General features: G+C 36.2%; 1 pseudogene; it reads left to right on the top strand.

Annotated features, from left to right (window-relative positions):
- Positions 1–5,564: 5,564 nt before the first annotated feature.
- Positions 5,565–7,468, top strand: LOC120780104 (annotated as a pseudogene).
- Positions 7,469–20,367: the final 12,899 nt, after the last annotated feature.

Below are 20,367 nucleotides of genomic sequence, written 5' to 3'. Positions count from 1 at the left end.
TTAATAGGAACTTTGCATTACTCCAATCAAAAATAAGCGGCTTACACCCTCATTTTAAATCAAAACGAGGGCTTGTAAATATTCTAGGGAAAGGATTAAAATATATAGCAGGATCCATGGACAGTGATGACGAGACGGAAATCCATAACGCACTCACAGAAATACACGAAAATCAATTATCCACAACAGCTAGTATGACGAATATAGTACACGTTAATAACTTCATATCCGAGGAAATAAACAATATAACAAAACATATTAACCAACAGCAAATCTCAATAAGTCATTACATTAATACATTTAAGGACACCATACAAAATAAAATAAAGTCATTAGAGGACAAGGTTCAATTTTTAGAGCACACATACCAAATAGAAAACGATATATCCTTTTTACGAAACCACATAGACGACATAGGACAAATTATATTTTCCAGCAAAATAGGTATAATTCCTACGGACATCCTCACCAAATTAGAACTCGAATTAATTAGAGATTTCTGACAGTTACCAAAATATCAAGACAGCAGTAATATTTCAAACAATAACATAATCATAATCCTCCTAATACCCCAATATTCACCAAATACCCTTTCACAAATCAGATTTGAACCACTTCCTAATATAGCTAACAAATCAATAGCCTTAGATACTTACGAAGTATTAATAGATTCAGAAAACAATATGTATGAAACATATGTAAAAACAATTTGGAGAAAAATTTAATAAAAATTCACAATAAATGTTTAGAAAATATATTGAAACTCGAAGAAGCAAATTTAGAAACTATAGATAAAATAAATGTCACTGAAATAGTCCCTGGTATTCTAGTATTTAAGCATTTTGATGTAGAAATAGAACACAATTGCAGTAAGCAAAAATAAAACAGAAAGGCAACTTTCTTATCAAATTTGAAAATTGTTATATTAGTACGCTTAATAAGACGTATTCGAACATTAACATTAAAATATATGAAACATTTATTTTGCCAAATCGAATCACAAAAATTAAAGAGAAAAATAATGTAACTGAACTTGTTCTTAAATTAAAAAATCTTTATGTAAAACAAATAAATCACGAAAATAGTATCGAATTACTAATGAATAAAAATAAAAAGAGGAATTTAATCAGCATAGGCACTGATGTTATAATTATAACTATAATTTTAATAACAATTGTATACATCATTATAAAAAGTAAGCAAAAGCTAAATATTTCAATTGAGCCACCGCAAGCAACTTCAGCAAAAAGGGGACCATTTCTACAAATTTCAACACCACAAACGCATTAATCCCGATTGAGGACAATCGACTTAAGAGGGGAAGAGTTAGCACGAACCAAGCATAAAGTGCAACTATGTCAACAACCCCGAAATTACAGCGCAATCGAATTGCTTATACTAATTATAGGAAATAGATCACGCCACTTAATAATTCCGTGGCTTAGAATAAGTATAAATTAACCAAATTGTAAAATTTAAGTTTGAGTCGTTTTTGGTCAATAAAGCGGACACGCTGTCCGATTAAAAAATAATTTTTTTGGTATTCCCAACGCGGGAATACATAATTTATATAAAGTATCATATTGTTAAAGCAATAAATAGTCGAAATTGTAAATCACAGTAATGGAGCAAATTCAAGAAGCTATTACACACCTAACAGGTGCTGTTAATGCACAAATAGAACAATCAAAAATATTGAGCAAAATCAGTTAGAAAGTAGAATTAGTCCCCATAACGAAAGTTCTATTTCAAATAACCATATTCACTTAATTGAGTCAGACTTAATAGAAATTAGCAGATTACCTGACAGCGTGAAGAAGCTCCCAACATTCGAAGGAGATCCGATCCAATTCATATTCTGGATCCACAACGTCGAATCTGTTTTGCAAGACTACGAAGTAGTCAGAACAAAGCCACTGCATAGAGCCATCGTACGACATATTAGGCAGAAAATTAAAGGCCCTGCAGATACGGCCTTAATCTCATACAACATATTCAATGATGATTGGGGAACAATCAAAAATTGTTTGTCACTGCACTATGCAGACAAACGCGACCTTAGGACTCTAGAACACGAACTAGGAACCTTATCCTAAAAACACTTCAGCGTAGAGCAATTCTACGCAAGAGTCAATCACCAGAGTCAATCGAGCCCTTGATATATTTATCAGAGGCCTAAACGGCGAATTGTCTAGAATGCTAGTCATTCAGCGCCCCAGCAACCTATCCGAAGCATACGCTTCCTGCCTTGAAATTCAAAACATTAACTTAAGAAACTACATATTCAATATATACAAAAAATGGAGGTAGCTCTAATAAAATGCAAAAACATCATGGAATCCAAAACCAATATTTGAACCAAGGGTATTAAACCCTGCCGAAAAAAATTGAATCTATAATAAAAACATGCAAAACATACATTTCGTCGGCACTAAACCAGAGCGGAAGCCGTGACGCCGCAATGTAGGCCGTTTCTCGACCAAACTGAGGTTTGCTGTTTTGCTATAATTATTGCTTACGTTATCATTATAGAGTATATAGAAATAAGTACTAGTAAGTAAGAATTCGTACATATGTAAGTTTATAGTAAATAAGCAAAATTTTGTATAAAAGAAAAGTATTCAATAGAGAAATTTGAGTTCAACTTTACAATTCAAAAGAGAGTAATTAATTATTTGGTGGCAACCATTAACTTACATACATATTTACGCACGTTTGTTGGCGAAGCTGTTACAGCGGCAAGGGAAGCGGTGACAATCGGCGGCCATTCGTTTATTTTTTTCGGCATTTCTACCAGCAACACAATGTTGTGATGCTTTGTCGTCGCGTCAGTCTTTCGACACATTGACTCTTTGACAAAACGTGAGCTTCGGCCTTGGTTGCCCGTGACAACGGAGATGCGAAAAGATGCGTGCGGCACTTATTATTCCCTTATGAATGTTTGTACAAGTTAACACTAAACATATTTACGTTTCTCACCAAACATATTTACATTTCTTAGTAATTATTACGAAACGTATAAGCATATTTTTGCTATACTTTCGCTGACTATCATTTCCTGTTTACGTCCCAAATTTTGTTTAGCCCATTTCGGATCGTTGCACGCGAGTTACATATTTAAACACTACCAACCCAAATACACTTTCTTACAATGTTAATTATAAACCACTCAAAGTCAACATATAAAAATGCTGACGATATAGACGAATTCATTGCTACAATAAATAAAACAATGAAATAAATATTTCACTAAATTGTAATTTGATACTATTTCCTGTCACTTGTAAATGCTAATAACGAAATGTAAATAAAATAAAATCAATTCACATACCAATTCTTGGTATTGATACAATTGTAAAAGTAAATAATGTAAAGTACTTAGTAAGCATTTCTTATGGTAAATTGTAAACTTTCATTTTAAGAAATACTTTTCAATAAAATCAGTATGTTTCTGCACTCCTTCAGCGTCACTTCGCTGTAATCAAAATAAGCCTTTGCTTTTCAAATCTTTTTTTTAAAAACCCGTTTTCGGCGGTGAATAACAAAATTCGCGCGAGTTAAGGAACGTTTCATTTCACAAAAAAACTAAAACATCTCTTGTTTATGTCGAACCACGCATAAACAAATAGTGACAAGCAATTCCAATATATGGTGTGAAATAGAAATGGTATCACACATAACGAGTATTATCTCCTACATGCTATTCTCTCGGGACTGTTTGTAACGACAAACAATCGACTGTAGATAGTGTGTCTATCTTCAAATAATGTAGCAGACAGCAAATAGAAACTACAAATCACATAGCAGACAGCAAATAGAAACTAGTACCATAAAGTAGTCTAAATAGCACTAAATTATCAAAATGTATTCAGTCTTAGTTTTGTATTAATAAAAGAACTTGCCCTGACGGTCAAAGTACATAATAAAGTGAATCAATTGTGATTAACTGGGGGCTCAACGGGGATAGCAAATTTTTACTTGCTATCAAAAAAGGCCAGGAGACATCATTGAAAAGACAGGAACTCCGCGATCCTAAAGAAGGATAAATTAATTATTATTATTAAAATACCACGGGAAGTAGGACTTCCAATACAAAGTGCTTGAAAAAGTAGCATACGATTCAAAGCAGATCCTGAAAAAGCGGACAGCGCCGAATCCAACAAAAACGAAACAACAGTAATCTAAGAAAGAAGATAACATGTTTACACCTCGATCAAACAGCAAGAAAGCAGCCTTTGACAAGAACAAAAATATATTCCAACTAGAAGCAAAAGCTATTAAGATGACTGAAGCGGCAGCACTCAAAGCACACATTGATGTCCCTACGACTCAACTCAATTCGTTAAAAACCGACTTCGATGCATTAAGGACACAGTCACAGTTTTCGATGACCACGGTACCAACCATGCCTGCTCTACAACCACAAATCGCACAAGCAAGCCAAATAAGTACAGAATTTTTTAAATGCCTACCAACATTTAACGGAGCAGAGGGCGAATATAACCCTTGGCGCACCCAGGTGTGGACACAGATGGAGAATATAAAAGAATTTATATATAGCCCTGAGTATTACAATTGCGTATGCATAATCGGAGCAAAAATAACAGGAGCTGCTTCTAAAGTTCTATCAGTTAATGAAACTCAACTTAATTTCCATGCTATAATCAACCGCTTGGATTATACCAATTCGGATAAACGACCACTACATGTCCTGAAAGAAATAATGATGAAGAAAAAACAAGGAAGTAAAACTCTCACTGAATTCCACGACGAAATACATCAAGCCTTAACATTAGCGAAGCTCAAGTCAGTCCTTAGTCAATAGCCGAAATTATACGACATTAATAAATTGGTTACTAAATAAAAATAAATGTGTAAAATATTACTTCTACACATTAATACAATTAAATTGGCTTTAATAAAAGTAATCTTCATTTTTACAACATAAGAGTGAAAAACAGTGAATACGGAAAACAACACTGCGCCATCCCACGATAAAACAAAACATTTTTTATATCTTTTTTCTCAAATACAATAAGTAATATTTCGACTACGTATACAAGAGATTTGTAACGTTAAAACTGAAGTAACTATTTTTTAATTATTCTCAATCGGCCTCATACGTCGACATACTCCAATACTGACATTTTTTAACTTTTTTGTTTATGGTCGACTCGATTTCCGTCTTTTTAATTTAGTATTAAAGTTGGCAACTTTGCCTGTCAAGTGTAAATGTCAATTCAACTGTCGTCTGTCAAGGTCAGTCTGTTATCCGCCCCGAGCATTCCAGTCATGTCTAGTGTTGTATGGAACTTTTTCAAAAAAAAAAATAGACAGACAAAACGTTTCATGTAATGTGTGTGGGAAAAAATTATAAAACCAGTGGCAATAAACGAATTTATCTACACATCTAAAAATAAGCATCACCATGCGTTTTTGCAACATAAAAATAAAAACGCAAGGTCAAGTAAAGTGAATATTACACCAAGAACCAGGTTCACCCGTTTCGTTTACTAATTCAACTAGTAACGTTACATAAACCTGCTGAAATAGAAAATAACCTCATGGAATTGTCTGAATCTGCGATTTACGATGATACTGGTGTAAGTATTTTATTTGTGTACGTTTGTAGCTTTAGAATCTAAATATTTGTTCTTTTCATAGCCAATAATTGGTCACCTAATTATGTATACTATTTATGAAGACAAGTGCAATGAAATATGTACAAAATGTTCAATATTTTTTTTCAGACTGAATTCTCCAAAGATAGTCAGAGTAAAGACTTGTGGAAACAGATTACACTCATAGATGTGTTTGAAAGAAGTTCAGGCTATGAAGGTATTTTTTATTGATTTCAGATTGCTATATTGTTAACTTTTTAATTCATAAGAATGTACTAATTTTATTGTTTTTTTTTCAATTTAGCAGAGGGTCATAAAACAAGCCAAATAAATCAAGCTTTGGTCTACATGATTTGCAAAGACAACATGCCTGTATCATGTGTGGAAAAATCAGGATTGAAAAGATTTATGAGCGTCATTTGTCCACGCTATAAGGTTCCATCACGAACTACAGTAAGCGAACTATAATATAAAATAATTATCTGTTCCCACGACAATCGGGTTTACGAAACCGGAACGGACCCGGATTTTTATCCGGCGAAGGGCTGTCAACTCGGCAGAAAACAATATAAAATTATTATCTTATCCTTTTTATTTTTAAATGTTATTTTATTATTCATTTCTCTTTACAGATAACTGGCTTAATGGAACAACGATATGCTACTACCAAAGCCATTGTACAAATGAGCATCCTCTCCCAGGCATCCACACACACACCACACGATCACACCACATCAACTTCACAACATTGACACGCACCTTCATCATACCCGTCACAAACCACCAAAGCTAACATTCCACCCTTAACCGCGACTGGCACGCGTGGGCAAACACCTCGAACGAGCGTTTTTCTTTAATATCCAGTTTTTCGGCAGTTAAATCTACAGTTTTCCGGCAATTAATATCCAGTTTCCCGGCAGTTAAATCGCCAGTTTTTCGGCAATCAATATGATATGGTGACATTGACAGCACGAAGAATGTATCAGGTAAGTAAAGTATAAAATAAATGCATCAAATTAAAAAAAATAGTAAGTTATACAAAATTTCATAAAGTGGACTAATATTGATCTTCTTTTTCCTGTAGGCACACACTGCTGATTATATAAAAGAATGCTTTGAAAAAATTACCGACGAGTTTTCAATAGAAAAGGGTTGCATCTTATCAATTACCACTAATGGTGGTGCTAACATGGTTGCTGCAGTGAAGAAATTTTTTGGAAGATGGAAAAATAATTCCTTGCATGGCACATTTGTTGAATTTAATAGTGGATGGCGCAACAAGAGATAATGCACCAGTTCTTCAAATTGCCAATCGGGTCAAAGCCATTGTAACATATTTCAAACAATCTGTGAACGCAATGGATGATTTGCGAAGAGAACAAAAGGGACAAAAGAAAGAGGGAGAAGAATTAACACTTATACAATCAGTAAGCACAAGGTGGAATTCTTGTCTTGATATGTTGGAAAGATTCAATACATTATCAGCTATTGTGGCTAAGATTTTGGCAACCAGGCGGAACGCACCTGATATGATAACTTCTTCAGAGTTAGGTGTCATACGAGATCTGATAATATTGCTTACCCCATTTAAGCAAGCTACTGAAGAAATTAGCGGCGATCAGTACGTGACTTCAAGTTTGGTGATTCCCATTGCAAACTTACTTCAGAGAGGCCTTGAACAAGTAAAACCTTTCACCGAATTTGGTATTGCTGTTCAGAAGAGTTTGCTAAATTTAGTTATTGCAAAACTAGAACCACTAGAGCGACATTTACATCTGGCCAAAGTAACAATTTTAGACCCACGCTTTAAGCGTATCTAAAATGAATACGCTAGCTGTTACACTGCAATAACCGAACTGTCAAAAGAAATACATTTAGAACATATGTAGACGTAAAGGACAACTTTCGCCTGAACTCAGACCCACTCGCACTACCATAATTCCAAATTCCAAAAATTCTTCGCCGTCGTTGTGGTGCGGACATGAAAAAATTATGATAGATATTGCTGCAGCTTCAGCAAAGCCTTTACTTTCAACTTCAACCTGTGATGGCATGCCTAGCGAACTAAAGCAATATCTAGATCAGCCTATAATACCCAGAAAAGAGAATCCAACAAAATTCTGGTTTGATTGTCGTCATTTTACCCCAGTCCTTTCCGACATAGCTCTAAAGTATTTGATATCGCCTGCGTCCTCGGTTTCCTCGGTGAGAGTGGCATCTGCTGTGAATCTCGCAGTACCCAATAACAGAAGTCGGCTTACAGCCGAGCACGTAAACCAAAGAGTTTTTCTTATGTCTGTATCAGATAAATATTGGTTTGATTAATAAATAATTAATGTTTTAATTGTTGTTCTTGATTTATAAAAAATTATGTCTATTGGTTAGTATTTATCTAGTAAGGTAAGATGATTAAAGTAGATTAGGCCAAATATTTTTTTTCATATCATACCGATATATCGTTATTTTTAAATAAAGATATCTATGTCGATATTGATATATTCAAAAATTACCGATACAATATATATCGATACTTTATTCCATTTCCGACATTCCTAGCACGGCCACGTTGCACTGCATGTGAGTTTCAATTCAGTAGTTAAGTGGTAGTTTATAAGTGCGGTTGACGAAAAGGAAGGACTAAGAAGACATAGTCTTCCCAACGAGTAATGGTGACTAAACGGAAAGAAATTACATATATATTAAAATAAAATCCTTTTAAAAAAAAAACTAAAATAAAAAGTATTTTATTAACTGGCGCCCGAGCTAAAATCGCGAGAATTTAAATAAAAAAATTTTTCGTGAAAACCCTTGCCTGTAGTGTCCGTCCGCAGGCAACCGCGAGTTGCGTCGTCAAACGACTCCACCACTTTCAAACCAAAAAAGACAAGTATTTTCTAATTTTTATTCCTCTAAAATGTAAGTTGAATCTTCAGATTCAACTACATACATACATATTAAATTGCAAAATACATAAATAAGGAAATATTCATAAGCAAGCATTAAATTCCTTTAAAAATGAAATCAAATGCCACTGTTATGTTTATTTAAGATATGCGGGGTCGTTGATGCTGAGGAATGTCAAATCAGCACAACGGCTCCAGGTAAATTTAGCAAATAAGATTTTTATAAAGAATATGTCAAGTCAGCACAACGGCTTCAGGTAAATTTAGCAAATAAGATTTTTATAAAGAATAAAATAATTATTAATAAACTGGACGGCAAGCCGCACAGTACGGTAAATTCGCCGGAATTTTATTATTCAAACGAAGGATATGTAATTTCCGATAAATTACATATCATATCGTAATTCGCGCGATAAAGAGTCGCTACCGAATCCGAGTAGCAAGATATGCAAAAAGGACGAAATTCGAGCGATCGGTGCGGTAAATTAAGAAAAAAAAACAAACAATCAAATAATAACACCTATTAAAATTTAAATTGTGAGAAACATTTTTGTGTATAAAAAAAACAATCATCAAGCAGCAGAGACAACATTTTAAAATAAATAAAGCACAAATAAAGACAATTTACATTGGGAAATTTAAATGAAGCAACAACAATAACATCCGAAATAGCAACAACAAAACTCATCACCAATAACAGCAATAGCATCAGGAACAGCAGCAAGTAATAAAACAATGCAGCGGGTCTACCTAATATTGTAAGTCATTAATTATTTTAATATTTTAGAAGCTATAGTAATAAAAAAACGTTTCAATAGTAAATAGAGATACCATACCTTTATACTAATTAAATAAGAAATAAAAAAATAATAATAATAAAAACAAAGATTAAATTATAGTTAACTTTGCGAATCAATATGCCTAACCCTAACAATTTAGTAAGACCACCCCTTCTTAACGTTCCAAATCCCAATTCCCCCCAAACCATATGGCCGCAGAAGACCTAGAGAACAGAATAACGTCAATTTGTGCACAACAGTGTAGAAGTATAGTACAATCAATAATAAACCCTAACGCAGATATTAACTATGGAAACGACCAGACCATAGAAGAAAGGTACAGAGGAAACCTAAACGACATAGATAAAATACCCGACATAGTAAGAAGTTTAAGAGATTTTTCCGGAAACCCCGCAGAATTAATTTTATGGAAGAAAAGTGTTGACAGAGTACTGCAAATTTATAACTCTATGGCAGGAACACCGAAATATTATGACATCCTTAGCGTCATAAGGAACAAAATAGTAGGAAATGCAGATATAGCGTTAGAATCGTATAACACACCACTCAATTGGAATAGCCAAAGGCGGCCCCACAAGTTATTAGTTTTGAACTTTAATCGCCACTTTACCTCTAAGTTCAAATATTGTTCACATGAATTGTATTACTTTATATGTATTATAGCCACCAGAGACTATTGAATGAAGTGCTTGTTTATGTTAAAAAGTTTTTAATTAAATATACTTTACTTCTCGTAAAAAAAAAATTCATTTGAATGGTTATTTTTCTAATAGGCAGCTTCAATGTAGAATTTTTTACTATACGTGAACACTTTTTGAACTCCCTGTATATCCCAGTCTGTAAACAAAATGGAATTTAGAACCAACCATATGGACGACAACCAAAAATCTCAATTAGAACAAGTCATAAGAAACCATCCCAATCTATTCACAGATCCTAACAACAAACTTACATTCACTTCTCGAGTTCGAGACAAAATTCGCACCAAGTCAGACTCACCAATTTATTCGAAATCATATCCGTACCCCATGGCACTAAAAAATGAAGTTGAAAAACAGATAAAAGAACTCCTAAACGACGGAATTATAAGACCTTCTAGATCTCCGTATAATGCACCAGTTTGGATTGTTCCAAAAAAGATGGACGCATCTGGAGAGAAAAAGTACAGAATGGTCATTGATTACAGAAAGCTAAACGCTATTACTGTAGCCGACAGATACCCGATTCCGGAAATAAAATATAAAGATTTTCGAACTTATAGGTGACTTTATGCTGTATATATCCGCCAATATTTGGGCCAATTCAATAAAAATTGCCAAACATCCTTTATTCAGAACAGTGTAGTTTTGCGTCTAAAATATATACAATTGGGCAAAAATTTGACCCTCCCTCCATATGACTATTATCAAGATTTTCGAACATACACTTGGCCTTGCTTCATACATTATGATTGGTGATTATACAAAAGGTACCTTAATGAAACCCGGGGAACATTTTTTAAGTATGTGGCATATTAGTAGTATGTGGGATGAGCAAAAATAGATAAAATCTGGTCGATACTTACCCCTTCTCAAATATATTCAATTTAAAATGTTCGGTTGCACCCGAAGTTAGCCCCTCCTAACTCATTTTATTTTAATATATTGTATTAAAATCACTTTAAATAATTTTCTCCGGTTTTTGAGACCAAATGCCTCGTTGTGCATCGCCGTAAATCTCGTACAGCCCATCGTAACATCGACTGCGGTATTCGCCGTGGCCAATGCGCAAAAGACCATAAATCTTCCACAACTTTCTCTCGCAAACTCGTAATGCCGACTCATCAGATGTTGTCATCGTCTATGCCTCTGCACCATTCAGCAGGGCGTGGGCTTTACTTCTCAAATGCCTACTCAGTCCTTTTTGTAGGCTAACATTGTTGCTGGTGTTAATATTGGTTTCAAGACGAAATTATCTACAACTTCAAAGTTAAGACTGTCACAGTGACGTGGTAACCAAGTCGAGAGGTCGATGACTGTTTGTTTGATGACAGGAGATATTTCGTCTTGCTCTCGGTCACTACCAGACCCATTTGAATCGCATCTTCGTCCAATCTAACAGATGCTTTGATTAGATTTTTGGCGGTCTTTTATAAGCTCTACGATCAGCTGATCATCAGCTGTGAGCTGTCAAAAACAAAATATGTTTTAGCAAGTGCTTTACAACATTTTTTCTTTGTTGTGCGCATTGATTTCGAGCTCCTTGGAAATTTACAATTTTTAATTGTTTTATTAAAAGTGTGGCTTTTTATTAACTTCAAGGTATGTATTACATAAAAAATCAGTGTTTGTGACCGGTCTGTAAATGTGTTGTTCATAAAACGTAGTGGTAATTAAGTGTATTAACAACTAGCCCGCACTAGCGTGCACCTGTCGTTCTTGGAGTAGAAGTTACAACATTCGCACGGATTAGGTCTAACTCTTTTTTTAGCTGGAAGTGTGAGTCATTGTGCGTCCAAAATGTGTAATATGAACTGCTATTACCTGCTAACCTTTAAATCATGGCACTTTTTAGGAACAATGTCGGTAGCAAAACGGGTACTTTTTTTAGTATGGCATGAAGAAGCGATCCCAACCAAGAAGTTTCTCACCATGGAAAACTCTGTATTTGGTACAGTTCTCAAAAACCTTAAATATACTCAGGAGGGGCAGTAAGAGATTGGCAAAAAGCTGCGAAATTTTACTAGTAAGCTTGTAGAAAAGTGAAAAAACTGTTGAAGAAATAAGGTTTTTTTGAAAACAAAAACCAGGAATGGCTAGATATGCCGTTAGTATTGATTGAAATATCATCTTCCGAAATTATTGGACGTCCACAAAAAGATATTTCGGAGTGTTGCAAAAAAACGCAAGTTAAGAAATTGTCAGGCCTTACTGAAGATGTGCCATCAGAAGCATTGTTGGTAGCTGCAAGCTGCAGCTTGTATAAAGGTGGAAAACGTAGTGCTTCACAGGTGGTGTCAATGCTAAACGCCGACGAAGAGTTTAGCGGTAAGATTTTGAAAACTATGAGTACCCCTCAGCGTCTACCGACAAAACTTTCTGATGAAAAAGCACTGGCGCTATTTGTAGATGTTGGACATACCAAGTACACATGGAATTTATCAAAGAGAGCCGCTAAAGGGCAAAACGCCGATATACATATATCCATGCTACGACAAGCGTTGTGCGAAAAAAAATGCTATCCTAGTGTCATCATGGTCACTGATCATTTCGCTGAAGTACCATTACAAAGCTTAGTAGACCATCCGATTGCTAGGATTATTGAAGCACACCCAGAAAGTTTTCAAAACCATATTGAAAATAACAATAACACCCAATTAACTGCTACCTACAAAAGGGGTTGTGATGGCAGCAGCGGCCATTCTACTTACAGGCAAAAATTTAATGACTTCGATGGAGAGATGATAGATCAATATTTATTTTCAATTTGTATGGTACCATTGATAGTGCAGAAAGGATCGACAGTTTTATGGAAAAACAATCGGCCTTCTTCTACCCGATATTGTCGACCCATTAAATTACTTTGCGAGAAAGAATCGGTGGCAGAGAAATTCAAAACATTAAGAGCCAAATATTAAATATTTTTCCAACATTTGTGAGTACCTTAAGAATTGATCACCAATTTCATATGACCATGCTTGATGGCAAAACGTTCAGTGTCATATCGGAATCGGCTTCGCAAACATGCGGAATCTGAAAAGCTTTCCTATTAATGCAAACCTATTTGAATATGGCTTATCAAGTCTCCACGCATGGATTAGGTTTTTCGAGTGTGTTTTGCACATTGCATATAGAATACCAATACAAAAGTAACAAGCTCGTGGTGCTGACAAGGAGACAAGGAAGAAATGCATTTGTTGGTGAATATACCAATAGCTGGTACTGGCAGCACGAACAACGGAAACACTGCAAATAGGCTTTTCCAACAACCAAATTTGCCTGCTCGTATAACAGGAGTAAGCTATGATTTAATATATCGATTTAGCGTAATCTTAGAGCATTGGCTTGTGGACACGACATAAATTCCGACGCATTCGGATCTTAAGCATTGGAAACTGCCGAAACTTTTGTTAAAGCATACTCCTGGTTTTACATGCCATCGTCTGTTCACAGAATTTTAATTCATGGAGCAGATATAACAAACCATTTTTCCCTTCCGATTGGTATGATGTCCGAAGAAGCTCTTGAAGCCAGGAACAAGGACTATCGAAACATACGCGAGAGCAATACAAGAAAAAATTCCAGGAAAAATACAATGGAAGATATCATAAATGCTTTATTAGTTTCGTCTGACCCTTTGATATCTTCATTGTCAAATGGGTCTTCAATTTCGACTGCAAAAAATATTATTATGGACGATGATGTTAAGAGCTTTCTTTTAGTAAAGCATCTAGATATGCCTGATTCTGATTCCGAAGATAATTTTGATTTATAAAATTTGTTTATTGAAGGTAAAAAAAAATTTTGAAATTAAAAAAAAAAATAAAAAATATTAAAAAAAATTTAAAAATTAAAAAAATAAATTTCAACAACATTTTTTTTCTTAAAAAATTCTATGACTTTTTTCTGAGCTGTGAAAAAAAACCGTCTGAAGATATCTTTTTTCGTTTAGAAGTTATTAATTAAATGCTGCTAACGAGGCCCAATCGCCCACTGCGCTTTGGGGCAAAGTGTTGGACAATATAAAGACTGAAGCTCCTGATTTAAATCGCGACAAAAGAAACAACTTCAAAGAAAATTCCTCAACAAGTAGAGATGCAACCTACTTGGGATTTTTAATGATTTTGATGAAGTTTACGGCAATAGACGATCTGTTGATCCTCCATCCAAAACCTCCAAAACTCATTAGATCTTCCAAGCTGCTCGACTGCAGAAAACATAAGAGCAAACAAAATGTGCCGAGAGGACAATGATGTTGTGGAGAGTGTCTCAGACGTGGGAAACCAGCAAAATTTCGCTAAAAAACGCACAGTATCGGGAAATGAAACGTTGGAATTTTTATAAAAGGAATCGGAAGAAGAAAACTCCGGCATAGAGAAGTGTTGACGTTTGAAAGAGAAAAGTTGGAATTTGAAAAGAAAAAGCTAAAATAATGCTAGGATTAAAAGAAGTGCTGGATAAATTTTTGCAAAAGTAACATTTGCAAGTATTTAGCTACAAATTTAATGAAAAGAAATCAGTTTTCTTAACCATAGTTTTAATTCATTTATTAAATACAATGCTGTGAATTTAGTTTTAGTTTTTTAATTTAAATCAAGTAGTGTTCAAAATATATTGTTTTGAAAATGCATACAAAAAATTAATGAAATAAAAAAGTGAATTCTTATGAAGTGAACAACATTTTCAACTCATTTCTCCGAGAGATACCTTCACTGCTGTCGTTAATATTATTTATATTTTCTGTTTCAGGATCATCATTAGTATTTGGTATTATTTCATTGCTTTCGACAATATTTGAGTCTTCGTCATTATTTATTATAAAATTATGCAAAATAGCACAAGACAACACCACTTTAGAGACACTCTTTAAAGAAATTACATCAATATGATTAAGTATTTTGAATTTTTGTCGTAAAACACCAAATGCTTGTTCTATAAGCACTCGGGTAGAGCTAAGGTAGTAATTAAATTTCCTATCATCAGTAGTAAGGCGCCCATTGTCCCTAAATGGGACTATCAAATATTTAGACAGGGGATACGCTGAGTCAGCTAAAATTATGCCACCACTAGCTATTGGAACCTCGCCGGATGTGATTCCTTTAAAAATTGGGCAGCTTTTCCAAACGTTAGCATCGCGGCAACTTCCAGGAAAGCCAATAAATACATCCAAAAACCGAAGCTTACTGTCGCATATAGCCTAAAATAATTTTTTTTTACAAATTTATTAAAGCAAATCAATTTATTAGGAACCTGCATAATCATATAATGTACTCCCTTACGGTCGTAGTAGCTAATTGCATCATGTTTTGGTGTATTTATTTTAAAGTGAATTCCATCCATACACCCAATAACGAAAGGAAAGGAGTTCGCTCTTATTGTTTGAAATCTTTCCATTATTTGCTGTTGCTCAGTAACCGTGGGCCACGAAATTTCGCCTTTAAGACAGCATATTGCCTTTATAGTTTTGAAAAATAATTTATGAGATGTTCCTTTGCCCACATCAAAGCGATCAGATAGTTCGCGATACGTTGTTCTGCTGTTACCCAGTTTCCATAATGTAATATATGTGTATAGGGATTGCTTCAATGAATATTTGGTATCCATTGGGGAAAAAAAAGGGATAAGAGCGTTTTCTAACTTCTAGATAAAATAAATTTCATTGTGTAAAACAGAGATACACATTTAGCTATGAAAATACTTAACTTACAACAAATACCGCGCGAGCCATCGGAAAATGAAGAGAGAAAAATATCATCTGGATATGATTCTACAATTTTAAAAAAATTTTACGTACTTTTGTCACTTTTCTTCTTTTACAGTTTTCCTTTAACAAAAGCTCTCTTCTCCGTATCACAATCCTTCTTCTTTTGTTTATAGTTTTTAAAAAATTGTCACTTTGCTTTTCCATAATCTCATCAGTTATTAAATACGTTAAAATTTCCATTTTAACTATGACTTTTTAAAGCATAACGTTCTGTGAAAATTATGCTCGCAATATTGCTGCAGACTATCAGCTGGGTATCAGCAACAGAGTATCAAGTAAGTAACAGGGTTGCAATATTGCGGTATTTATTGTTTAACTCGAACATACCCAAGTATTTATGATTTGTAAGCAATAATTCATTGCAATAGTAACTGTAGAGACCCGCACTAGTGTTGTGCCAGTGTGGGAGACACAACGATTCAGAGCAACGAACATGAATATGAGTTAGTTGAATATTGAGCGCGAACTTGTAAAGCCGTACTATCAATGAACTCAATAAAATATCATATTTCCATTTGCAGAGCATTGCCGAGAATAATTGTATTTATTATCGGATTGTTTAGAAGTAAACAAGTAGGTGAGGTATTACAGTGGCGACGAGGATGGGATCAAATTGACTCGGAAAAAGTGTAATTCATAATGTGGAAAATTTCTGTATGCCACATTTTATAAGTGCAAAATGGCTGCCATTCGTCTTCAATACTCGTCAATGTGATTCGGCGAGTTTAAAATCCACTCGTTCTGAGCTAAATAAAGAGTACATGTTTCGTTTCAGATGTAATTCAACTAGTGGGTCAAGGATATTAAATACGAAAGCGAGCACAATTAATTGTGCCCATGTATCACAGCGCGACCAATTAAATTTTGTCAAAGCCACTATAAGGGTGTAACAAAATCTGATTTCAGAAAAGAGGGTGACGACTTCAATTTTGTCAGTGGATAACACGTAAAGCGACAAATTTAATTTGGTAAATTCGACAAAAATGACAAATTAAAATTTTGCCAATAAAATCAAGCGTAACACAGGTACAACAACGCGCTCGTAGAAGAAATGGAGATTCGTCCATTTTTGTGCGACAGCATAGATAAGGCTTTTGTTCGGTCAGAGTGGGAAAGGTGGTTTCGATCCTTCTCCTTATATCTTCAAGCCGAAGACATAAGTGATGTAGTGAAAAAGAAAAACAAATTACTGCACCTGGGGGGCCCCCAACTGCAGGAAGTAGCTTTTAACATTCCTGGTGCCTTAGTCGAGGGAAGTAAGAAAGTGAACTCCTTCGAAGTATTAGTAGCCAAACTTGATGAATACTTCTCGCCAAAGCGTAATTCTACTTTCGAAAGACACCTTTTTCGAAATTTATCCCCTGTTGAGGGGGAAAACTTCAACAAATACTTACTACGACTCCGGCATCAAGTGTCGAAGTGCGAATTCGGGAAAACGGCCGCAGAAATAAATGAAATTTGTATCAAAGATAAAATAATAGACTCGTGGGCTCCAGTCGACTTGAAGAAAAAGCTTCTAGAGAAAGAACAGAGTTTAAAAGAGATAGTAGAAACCTGTCAAATGTATGAACAAATATCCAAACAATCGGGGTCTATGTTTACGAAGTCGGCCGACGAGTCTGTTAATCGAATTACTGCAAAGTCACGTGGGGCAAAGCAGAACAATGATGAGTGTGGCAGATGTGGCCAAAAGGGACATTTTAGTAACGATCCCAAATGTCCGGCAAAGTCTGCGAAATGCAACAAATGCGGCTTAATTGGACATTTTGCTAGAAAATGTAGAACAAAGAAACGAAAGAGCGGCCGCAATCAAAGTTCTCCCAAGAATAAGTGCACAGAGTCATACAAAGTGCGAAATGTAGAAACGAACGAAGAAGAAGAGGTAAATTGTTTCAATATATCTAATGACACGGGGGTAGACGAAAGACTGGCATGTGGTATCGGTGGTTGCCCGATATCAATGGTAATTGATTCAGGCACGCGTCTCAACTTGGTAAGCGAAAGAGACTGGGGAATACTGCGTAAGAACAAGGCTGTGAAATTCAATGAACGGGAAGACCACACAACCCAGTTGTTTAAATAGATGCGGACTTCACCTTTGTCTTTGATACACTTACCACTTCCACTTCTTTAAATAATATACCCGTGTCGCTTATAATGGTATTTCACTTCAATTTAATTCGATTGGTTTTAAATCTTTTTACAAATGTTCACAAATATGAGGGTAATTACAATTTTTTTTTTATTCGATGTTTTAATTCCGATTTTCCACTATTGCAGAATCATAAACTGATTTTAGTTAGATATTTTCAACTTATAACTGTGTGGAACTATTCTGACTTAAGACGACCGAGAAGGCGAGAGGATCACAGCGATGCGTAGACTTTGTTTGCAAATCAAAACGAGACTGAAGAAACTTTTTAGTTGACCCTTTTGACAGTGTGAAATGTGTTTGCGTGTGTGGATTTCCTCTCGCGTGTGGGTGGTGTTGATGTGTGGGTCCTGTTTTTTTTTTTTTTTTTTTTTTTTTCGGAGGGGGAATCTTCTAAAGATACTGCCAGGGTGAGACTGGTAGCATGCACGATTCATATTGTTCGCTAGAGTACACCTCTTTCGGGACCACGCCCAGACAGTGTTAAATCACTATGTTGGACTTGCGAAACAGTATGCCTACGTACTAAACCCTTAACTCCGGCTGCTGTAACTTGTATTCGGACCTGCGGGACCGCCGTTAAGCACTACTTCGCAGGACCAAGCTGGGCGATATCTGCCTTCGTACTACCTACCTCCAGGGTTATTCATGTGGTCTTATGCTTCTGCGCTGCCTTTCTTTTATTCTAAGTTCTTGGAGCGCTATTGCAGTCCACTCTTTCATTTTAACCCACACCAGTTGTGATCGCAGCATGTGACTAACTATGTTGTCGGGCGTCATCCTTTCATTTGTTAAGTTTTCTATGGTCTCTCTCTCCACTGCATACCTCGTCCAGAAGAAAAAGATGTGCTCTGCGTTTTCTGCGGCATTTCCACAGAACGAACAGTGTGTTTCGTCATCATGGCCAAATTTGTGCAGGTATTCCCTGAAGCAGCCATGGCCCGATAAGAACTGCGTTAAGTAGAAATCTGTCTCCCCGTGTTGTCTGTCAATCCAGGCCGGCACATTCTTAATAAGCCTGTATGTCCATCTTCCTTTGTCTGCCGCGTCCCATTGCTTTTACCACTCCTCGAGACTTGTCTTTCTCTCCTTTTTGCGCTCGTCAGCCGTTAGGCGCCTATTCATGGATTTTGTTTTACAGTAGACTCTCCTTAACTCAGAGGCCATTATATCCGGTGGCATAAGACCAGATATGATAGCGCTCGCCTCGTGCGACACCGTTTTAAACGCACAGGCAACTCTAAGGGCGCATAGCCTGGACACAGATTTGGCCATGTTGACACAGGTTTTTTGACGAAGGGCTGTCCCCCATATCGGAGCTGCGTACATAAGCATTGATTGGCTAACTTTAGCCAGCAAAGCTCTCCTCCTTTGACTTGGGCCACCAATGTTTGCCATGATTCTCGAAAGGACCGCAGTCGCTTTAGCCGCCTTTCCACAGGCCTTTTAAATGTGCGCCTTGAAATTGAGCCTCGTATCGATCATAACGCCGAGGTATCTCAGTGAATTTTGCGTTACAACGTTAAATCCATCAATGTTCAGAGTGACTGCTTCTAGCCTTTTTCTGCTCGTGATGAACACTGCCTCTGTTTTTTCTCCTGCCAGCTGAAGCTTAGTACTCGTAAGCCAGTCTTTAATTTTCGACACGGTCTCATTGCAAATGTTTTGTATCTGGAAGAGCTCCTTTGCAACGATCGTTACGGCAATGTCGTCCGCATAGCCAATTATCTGTGCTTCTTTTGGAAGCGGTAATCGTAACACCCCGTCGTACAGCACATTCCATAATAGTGGGCCTAGTACGGATCCTTGTGGTACTCCACCTGTCACCATGTAGGTTTTTGGACCTGTATCGGTATCATACAGCAGTAGTCTGTCAGACAAATAGCTGCTAATTGTCCTTAGAAGATACCCCGGGGTGTTTCTTGCCTCTAATGCCCTCAGTATATGTGGCCAGGATGCAGAGTTAAAAGCGTTCTTCACGTCAAGCGTGACCACAGCGCAGTATTTTTTATCTCCATGCATCCATCTGGTGTCCTCGATGGCCTTGGCAGCAATGCCCGTCACTTTTCCAACTGCGTCGAGAGTGGACCGATGTCTTCTGAATCCAAATTGGTTTTCAGATAAACCTGGAGACTCTTCTTCTAGGTGACGTTCTAGACGTGCGCAAATCAGTCTTTCCAGTATTTTGGCCATCGTGTCGATCATACAGAGTGGGCGATATGCACTCGGCTCTCCCGCTGGTTTGTTTGGCTTCTGAAGAATAACCAGCCTCTGTTTTTTCCAAATTTTTGGGAAAACTCCTTCTTTTAGGCATCGTGAGTAGAGTTCGGCGAAGGCCCTCCTGCAATGGTAGATTGCAATTTTCAGTACCTTGTTCGGGATGCCATCAAGTCCTGGTGCCTTTGAATTGCCAAATCTCTCCGCCACAT

This window comes from Bactrocera tryoni, unplaced genomic scaffold, assembly GCF_016617805.1.
Source record: "Bactrocera tryoni isolate S06 unplaced genomic scaffold, CSIRO_BtryS06_freeze2 scaffold_155, whole genome shotgun sequence".
NCBI lineage: Eukaryota > Metazoa > Arthropoda > Insecta > Diptera > Tephritidae > Bactrocera > Bactrocera tryoni.
The sequence above is the reverse complement of the archived record's forward strand: the minus strand, read 5'-3'. Positions and strand labels throughout refer to the sequence as shown.